Source organism: Elephantulus edwardii, unplaced genomic scaffold (genome assembly GCF_000299155.1).
Source record: "Elephantulus edwardii isolate Elephantulus edwardi_28Jun2011 unplaced genomic scaffold, EleEdw1.0 scaffold00136, whole genome shotgun sequence".
Lineage (NCBI taxonomy): Eukaryota > Metazoa > Chordata > Mammalia > Macroscelidea > Macroscelididae > Elephantulus > Elephantulus edwardii.
The window spans coordinates 6,871,006-6,881,003 of NW_006399886.1; positions in this window are offsets into that span (position 1 = coordinate 6,871,006).

The window sequence follows — 9,998 nt, forward strand, 5'->3', positions numbered from 1 at the left end:
GGTAGAACTACCAGAAAAAAAAAAACTCAGCAAAGATGCTGAAGAATTAAACCACACGATCAACCAACTCAATCATATACATATATACACATTAATGTACCCCAGAAAAGCTAAATATGTGCATGGAACATTTTACGGAATAGACCATATTTTAGGACACAAAGCAAACATCAATTAATTCAAAACCAGAAATAATACAAAGTATTTTTCCATACCACAAAGCTACGCAATTAGAAATCCATAACAAGAGGATAAAGGAGAAAAAACCCCCCAAACAAACCAAAGATCAAAATCTAGAAGCTGAACAACATCCTGTTTGAACAAGAGTAGCAGAAGACATTTTTAAAAAAAATATAATAAATACGTTTCTCGAAATAAATGACAATGAAAACACAACTTACCAAAATTTCTTGGAAACAGCCAAAGCAGTAATCAGAAGTCAATTTATAACAATAAGTAATCACATCAAAAGGGAATAAAAACTGGTAATTGACTCTCTAACCCAACATCTCCAGTGAATTAAAAAAGAACAGCAAGAAAACCTATCAACTCTTAAATGAAATTATAAAAATTAGGGCAGAAATAATGAAACAGAAAACAGAAAACAATTGAAACCATCAACAAGACCAGGAATTGGTTCTTGAAAAAGGTCAACAGGACTGACAAACCACTATAAAAACTAACAAAGATTCTTTTTCAGCTTTCTACAGATAGCAGTCCAATTTTGCCAGCACCTTTTGTTGAGGAGGTATATGTTTACCTATTTGATAGGTTTTATTTCCTTCTTAAATATTAGTTGTCCATTTCAATGTTCAGTACTTTGGAGCGGTCCCTAACAGCAGACTTTCCCATGGCAATGTGCCTTTTAATTTCCTGGCTACTGGGGCCAAGAGTGTTGACTGTGGAGCCAAGCAAACTAAAGCTGTGAACAATCTCAATCTCTTCATCACCCACCCTGATGCTGCCAATTGGTCCAGTGGTGAAAGAGCTAAAGAGCAATGATGTCATTCTAGAGACTAAGGTGTTCCTGATCCAGGCCATGGTCTTCCCCATCATTTGCTATGCACCACCAATCTGGACAATGACTAAGAATGACAGAAGAAGAATTGATGCCTTTGAGTTGAGGTGATGGAGAAGAGTATTGAATATATCATTAACTACAAAGAGACCAAACATGGGCGTACATATATCTGCTTGGATGGCAGACATGGTCTCTCTGGGGTATATTCCCAGTAAAGGGATTGCTGGGTCAAATGGTATCTCTATTTGCAATTTTTTGAGAAAGTGCCACACCGCCTTCCACAATGGTTGCACCATCCCACATTCCCACCAACACTGAATAAGAGTTCCAGTTTCTCCACATCCTCGCCAGCATATATTGCTTGCTGTTCTATTTTGCTATTCTTACTGGGGTGAGATGATATCTCATAGTTGTTTTGATTTGCATCTCTCTTAGAGCTAGGGACTTTGAACATTTCTTCATGTGCTTGTCGGCCATCTGAATGTCTTCTTCGGTGAAGTGTCTGTTCATATCCTGTGCCCATTTTTCTATTGGATCATTTACCTTTATCTTATTGTGGTGTTCAAGTATTTTCTAAATTCCAGATATAAGTCCCTTGTCTGACATGTCATTACCAAATATTTTTCCCCAGTCTGTGGCTTCCTTTTTTACTCTATTGGAGAAGTTTTTGGATGTGCATAGGGATTTGATTCTTAAAAGGTCCCATTCATCTATTTTATCTTCTCCTGGTTGTAGATTTTCCAGGATACTTGGAAGACTTTTTATGTTGTGGATTAGGATCACTAAAGTTCTTCCAAGCTTTTCTTGAAGGAAGTTTATAGTCCTTGGTTTTAGTCCTAAGTCCATGATCCACCTTGAGTTGGTTTTTGTATATGGAGTGAAGTGTGGATCTTGCTTGAGTCTTCTGCATACAGCTTTCCAATTTTGCCAGCTTTGTTTACAATAGCAAGAAGTTGGAAGCAGCCTAAGTGCCCATCAACAAACGAATGGATAGAGAAGCTATGGTATACCCACACAATGGAATACTACAACGCATTGAAAAACAAGGAACTCATGCAATATTATTCAAAGTGGGTGACCCTGGAGGACATTACGCTGAGTTAAATATCTCAGTCACAAAGAGACAAATACTGCATGGTGCCACTGTTGTAGAATGGGTCTGACATCAGGGTTGGGGTATGACAGAAAAAACTGGATAAATTATGTATATTGTATTGAAACAGATGAGGGAAAGAACAGATTAGAAGTGATATATGATTGAGTATTATGGTTAGCACAGGAATCCAGAATTAAGGTTGCATAGAGAAGTGTATTCGGGGTGGGGGGTGGGAGGGGAAGGGACATGGGAATTGTATGAAGGAATTTTTTTTCTTTTTCTCTTCAGAGGGGGAAGTGAACTGGTGGGGAGGGGTGGGCAGGGAGAAAAGTGTGGCAATGAATGAATGGAAATCCAAAACCTCTGTAAATTTCTATTAAAATTAATAATAATTAAAACAAAAACAAAAAAAAACAAAAAAAAGAGAACAAACAGATCTGGCCTAGAGAGGATGAAACCAGTTTGCTCTTTGGAAGTAAAGATTTTGAAACTCCATCATATAAGTATTTGGAGAAGGACATCTTTTTTGGAATGGTGGAAGGTTAGTGCTAGGAAGATCCTGAATTTCACAGTAACAGGGGTAATGGAGGTAAGTGTGTCAGAAATTAGCTCAAGCAAGATATGGCTGGGTTCAGAACTGTTGTCAATAGGGTCACTATAGATCATACTCAATAGCGCTTAGCAACAACTGCAAAATGTCAAATACTCTAAGCATATTATTTAAATGTACTTTATTTCATGGTTTGTGTTTTGTGTCAAGGTTTACATTTTGTGTGAATGTTTTTGCTGCCTTTTTTTTCCTCTGTCCGGTTTTGTTGTAAATGATCTTTACTCGATCCCTGGTTATACTTAGATTTGTCTAATAGTTTAGTACCAAGTTCTTTGGTACATAGACATAATTATGTGGTAATAAATCATCAACATCAGATCTATGTAATGCATCTAACACAACTACAACCACTTTGAAGATATCTTACAAGTCATAAAATGTGTTATGTATTTCACATAAAAGTTTAATTAACTTCTGAAAGTAAATTTTCTAAATAATGGCAATATATCTACTCATGAAAGATAATTGAGTATAAGTGTTTAGTAGTCAATCTGGTGCCTTTTTACATAATTAATATTACAAAATTGACCTTAAATGCTTCTACAAATATCAGCATTCAAAATTCTTATAAACATTAATTATTAATAACTGTACATAATAATTCCCACCACATAAAAGCATTTAAAATAAATAATTGACAGATTAATGCAAGATAGTAGTTAATTTTATATTATAAACGTATTTTGCCTTTTACTAGCCAGGTCATCACCTCCATTTGTGATTGAGAGATATAAAATCTAGACTAATCACTGATTTATATGAACCATCTGTGTGGGACAAAACCAAATAAAATGGCAAAGGTTTAAAATAAACTTATGGAAGCACGAGTGACATCCACTTCCTAAATAATATGCCTCTGGAAATTCTACAAATTTTGATAAATGTCAATAGTTGTAGAAGGGCTTCAGTCTTTTGTTCATGGGGATTGTTATGAGTTGTGCTTGACTTGAAGGCAATCAACAACACAACAACAATATAGTTTATGCATGTTGTTGTTCTGTGCCATTGAGTTGCATGTAACTGATAGCTTCCCTTTGTACAGCAGCTCTGAACCCTTCTTTGTCGTGAGCCAGTCTCACTCTTTCTGACACACCTAGCCTCCATTGCCCAGTTACTGTATCAATTCATCTCATCTGGGGTCTTCCTCTCTTTTGCTGTCCCTCTACCCTTCTTAGCATGTTGTCCTTCTCCAAGGACCAGTCCCTCCTGGCCATTTACTCAAAGTGTGTAAGACAAAGCCTCAAAATCCTAGCCTCCAAGGAGAAACTTGATTTCAACCTCTCCAAGACAGACCTATTTGTTTTCTTGGTGGTCTATGTTATGCTCAAGACTCCTCTCCAGCACCACAACTCAAAGGCATCAGTTCTTTTTCTGTCATCCTTAGTTATTGTCCAGCTCTCTGATGCATAGCAAGTAATTGCAAAGACCATGGCTTGGATCAGGTGCACCTTAGTCTCTAACATCATTGTTTCTCAGTACTCTAGAAAGGTCCTTGACAGTGCAATTTCCCTTTTGAAGTTATGTATATTTTATCATAAATAAATATTTGCCTAACTACCAAAATATCTTAAACCAAGCAATCCAGAATAAGGAATGTAATCTCACGTTTTTTTCCCACAGAAAAATCCTTTATGCTCTCTATTCCACAGATACAAATACTGTTTTCTAGAAATAACTGTTTCCTACCTAGTGTGGGTTCTCCAGAGAACAAAAACAATGAAATAAGTAGATTGGTAGATGGATGGCTGGGTAGATGTATAAAGAGAGAGACAGAAATAGAAAAATATAAACAGAGAAATGTATTTCAAGCAAATGACTCACATGCTTAGAATCTGAAAATTCCATGCCTGTGGTTCAGATGTCAAGATGAGGTGTATATGGAGGCTAAGGAGCCAAAGTGATTGGCAGACAAACAGAATCTTGGCTACTCATTTCAGATCCTGCCAGGTTCACATGCAGATGAATTCAAGGGTTGAAACTGGGGGAAACTAACTGACTTCTGGAGATACTTTGAGTCCCACATTATAAATACTATAGGTCAGTGGTTCACACTTAGAGAATATGAGCAAGATGGACAAGTATAAGCTAGACAAAAAGCTTTCCAGTTTGCCAGTGAATCCAGCATATTTTCAATGCAGGACACATTCCTGAAATTTCCTTCTCTTGAGATCAAGCTGATAATATCTTCACAGAGCCACATCCCAGTCTCATTGACATCATGTTGTTGTTGTTGTTGTTGTTAAGTGCCGTACAGTAGCAGGCGACTCATAGCGACTCTATGAAGGAGAGTCCTGGACTCATTGACAGAGGTTAAAATTTATAATACAGAGGATATTTATGCTCAAAATCATGCCACATTGATACCAATATTTACCAGTACAAACCATAACCCAAAATTCTGGATGTGGATCTTACAAATGGATAATAATATCTTTAAGGGAAAGTCAGAGATTAAAGGTAATTGATCATTACTGTAAAGAAAACATAGAAAAAATTTCAGATATATGAAAAGAAATATGCTGTTTTCTTTAAATGTGCAAATCACAAAGAATCTAAAGTTGGAGAATACTTTGAGCATCAAAACTCTAATTTTACAGATAAATAAATTGAGACAATTCAGTGATTGATTCAGAAAAATTATTAGAGCTTACACTTTATTATCTGAGTCAATCCACTATTCAATGCCAACTGTCATAGAGATGAAGTAGTTTTATTAACATTTAAGAACATTTGTAATTCTGCTTTAATACTAAGATTAATATGTTTTGAAGTTTATGAGATTAAAGTTTAAAATAATTCTTTCTTATCATTTTTTTCATTTTACACTATAGTTAGAATCAACCCAGAACTGACAGTCCAGTGAGTTTTCAGAGGCAGAAAATTGCATGAGAGGAGGTTGCTTATCTTTCTCTCACAGTTCAGCTGATGGATTCAATCCACATGCCTTTGAGCTGGCAGTATAATTTAAAATAATTAAATCATGTTGGTCAGGAATTTTGTAATATATATTATGTTGCTATTGCAGGGAAAATTCAATATAAACTCATGTATCAAAATAATAGCATGTATTCTTAATAAACAAGTTCATATTTATTTTCAAATATGTGACATAAAATATTGATAATTTTAGAAATACTGAGGAATTTAGCTCAATTCTAAATAGAAAACTTATTAGTTTGATAAGGAAGAATCAACAGAATCAAAAGTCAACATGATTGATGTACATAAATTGTCTTATCAATGAAGTAATTGTGTGTCAATGTAATAATTGTTTTCCAATGAGGGTTGGAAGCCACCTATTGGCTTAAAGAATAAAAACATGACTAAACTAGATCCAGAGTATTCTGAAGTTTGTTATTTAGCTTTTCTCTTATTGAAAATTTTGCATTTCATTGCATATAATTTTTTCTACATTGTGTTTCATACAATTATTTATATACCTTGAGTTTTGCAATATTACTCACAATTTATCTAGATGACACAACCCTGCTTGCTGAAACTGAGGAGGATCTGAAATGCTTCCTGTAGAGGGTCAAGGACTGCAGCCTTCAGTATGGATTGAAGCTCTATGTCAAAAAGACAAAGATTCTAACCGCTGGACCAATTGGCAGCATCAGGATGGATGGTAAAGAGATTGAGATTATTAACAACTATAGTCTGCTTGGCTCCATTGTCAACACTCTTGGCACCAGTAGCCAGGAAATTAAAAAAACATACTGCGATGGGAAAGTCTGCTGTTAGGGACCTCTCCAGGGTACTGAAGAGCAATGGTGTCACTCTGGAGACTAAGTGCCTCTGATACAGTCTATGTCTTTGCAAGCACTTGTTATGCCTCAGAGAGTTGGACAATGACTAGAGAGGATAGAAGAAGAATTGATGCCTTTGAGCTGTGGTGCTGAAGAAGAGTACTGAATGTACCATGGACTGCTAGGAAAACAAACAGATTCATCCCGGAGAGGGTTAAACCAGGTTACCCCTTGGAGGCAAGGATTCTGGGACTTCGTCTGACATACTTTGGACATGTTGTAAGGAGGGACGGGTCCTTGGAGAGGGACATCATGCTTGGGAGGGTGGAGGGGCGGTGCAGAAGGGGAAGACCCTCTGTGAGGTGGATTGATTGAGTGACTGGGGTAATCGGGATGGGTGTGTCAGAGGCAGTGCGATTGACAGAGGATAGAGCAGGGTTTAGGGCCGTTGTACATAGGGTCATGAATAGCAAGCGACTGGACAGCACATAACAACAATAACAACAACAACAACAACAACAGTATTCTGTCTTTTCAGGTCCCCAAACGATCTTTCCTAATTTCTTCACCTTCTCCACCCCCTCACCAAACTCCTCTATTCATGTCACTCTCCCCTTTCACATTTTAATTATCATCTTCTAATTTTACAATAATGGTCATGTACATTATTTGTCCTTATAAGACTGAGTTCACTCAGCATAATGTTCTCTTTTATTATATTGTTGCTCCTTAGTGTTGCATAATATTTAATTGTGCAATTATATGATAATTTTTCAATCTTTTCATTTGTTGATGGACTATTTCCATTTTCCTTGGATTAGGAATAATGATGCTATGTATCTAAGTGTACAGATCTCCACTTGTGTCTCCATTCTATTTTCTTTAGTGTATGTTCCTAGCTGTGTAATAACTGGATTCCTATGTGCAGCTCTTTGAAGAAATGTCAAAATGACTTTCAGAGTGTCTTTTACAATCCCACAATCTCAACTAGTGTATGAAAGTTCCAATCTTTTGCATCTTTTTGCCGTCTTGTTAAATTTTGCCATTGCTATTGTAGTGTGAGGGTATCTCATTGTGGTTTTGATTTGTATCTCTCTCACTGTCAATAATTTTGAGCATTTCTTCATGCGACTGTTGGTCATCTTAATGTCTTCCTTTGTGAAAAGTCTTTCTAAAACTTTGGCTCATTTAGGGACTGAATTGTTGATCTTTTCTTTGTGGAGAGTCTGTGATACTCTGCAAACTTTTACTATGAGATCGTTGTCTAAGATGTCATTGCCAAATGTGGTCTCCTAGTCTGTAAGTTTTCTTTTTACTCTATCGGGGGTGGGGGGGAAGGATACACATAGGAACTTAATCTTTAGAAGGTCACGTTGGTTGATAGTATCTTTTGGTTGTGCATTTTTGGATGTATTTGAAAGCCTATTTATACAATAAACTAGGCCTTCTAAGTTTGGTCCTATTTTGCCTCTTAGGACTTTTATTGTTTGAAACTTTACTCCTAGATTTCTGATCAGCCTTAAGTTAAATTTTGTATGTAGTGTGAAATGTGGTTTCTGCTTCAGCTTTCTACAGGTAGATGTCCAATTTTGCCAGCATCATTAGTTGAAGAGGTTGTTGATAGGTTCCTCCCCCGCCAAGGACTGGAGGTTGTTGTTGTTGTTGGGTTCCAACTATGACCCAGTGCAATCCTCGTCTCCTGACACATTAGGGTCCATTGCAGCAGTCACTATGTTAAACCATATGTTTGAGGGTCTTTGTTTATTTCACTGACCCTCCACCTTGCCAAGCATGATGTCCCTCTAGAAGAAATAGCCTCTTCTAGGAACATACACAAAATATGTGAGACTCCTAGTAACATAGCCAAAATATGTGAGACAACAACTTAGCATCTTTGCCCCCAAGAAACATTGTTTGTACTTTGTCCACAACATATTTATTCTTTTGACAGTCCATAGAATATTCAGTACTCTTCTCCTACACTACACAAACCTGACACACTCCTACACTACAGAGCAAAAGCATCAATTTTCCTCACATCCATATTCATTATCTAGTTCTCAGATGTGTAATAAGTTATCAGAAAGACCATGACTTGAATCAAAAACACCTTAGTCCCCAAACTGACAGCACTGTTCCTCAGTAATTTGGAGGGACCTCTGACTGAAGACTTGCAAAGTGCAATACACCTACTGATCTCCTGACTGCTGCTAACAAGGGTATTGATTGTGTGTCTAAGTAAGATGAAGTTGTTGACAGTTTCAGTCTTTTCTCTACCTATCATGATATTACCTGTTGGTCTAATGTAAGAATTTTTTTTCCCTGGATGTTAAGATGCAATCCATATTGAAAGGTGTATTCTTTGTTCTTTTGCAATCAGTATCTCAAGTCTTCACTTCCAGAAAGCATGGTTGTGACATATGCATCATGCAGGTTATTGACGAGTCTTGCTCTAATCCTGATACCACATTCTTCGTCATAGAGTCAACTTCTTTCATAATTTGTTCGGCATACCGATTTAATAGGTATGGAGGGAGGACACAAACCTGACACACTCCTTTATTAATTTTAAATCTTATAATGTTCCCTTGCTTTATTAATTTAAAATCATGTAATGTTCTCACAACACCTTCTTGGTCAAGGTATACCTTTCACATGAACACAGTTTAGTGTTCTGAGATTCCCATTCTTCTCAATGTTAGCTATAACTTTTTATGATCCACACAGTCAAGCAATTTTTCATACTTGATAAAGTGGAAATGGACATTATTCTGGTTTTCTTTACTTCCATCCAGGATCCATCTGACATTAACACTGCAATCACTGGTGCCATGGCCTCTTCTAAATGTTTCTTGAACTTCGGGCAGTTCCGCATCTATGGACTGTTCAAGGAACTTTTGCTATAATATTTCAAGGAAGTACTACTCTTCAGCAATATTTTTATTGTTTCTGATGTTAATGATACTGTTTGATAGTTTTCACATTCTGTTGGATCACCGTTCTTGGAATAAAAACAAATATGACTCTCTTCCAGTTAGTCAGTCAGACAGTTGTCCTCAAAATTTCCTGGCAGAGACTGCTAAGTGCATCCTGGTTGCATCAATTGGTTGAAATTATGTCTCACTGGTCTCTGTGATTATCACTGTACCAGCATTATGCTTTTTAAGCAATTATTTCTTTGTAGTAGGTTTTGAGATTAGGGAGTACTATGTCTCTCTCTTCATTTTTGTTTTTCAGAAGTGTTTTCCTTATTCATAATGTAGTTTCTTTCCAAATAAACTTGCCAATTGCATTTTCTTCTCTTTGAAAAATGAGTTTGGCATCTATATTGGGAGTGTGCTATTCGTGTAGATTGCTTTTGGTATTATTGTCATTTTCACTATGTTGAGTCTATCTATCCATGAATAGGGAACATATTTCACTTATTGTTTCTCACAAGAGCTTTTTATAATTTTCTCTAGTTCTTTATTGTCTCTAGTTGAGTTTATTCCCAGGTATTTCAATTTGTGGCTGGCTATTTATTAT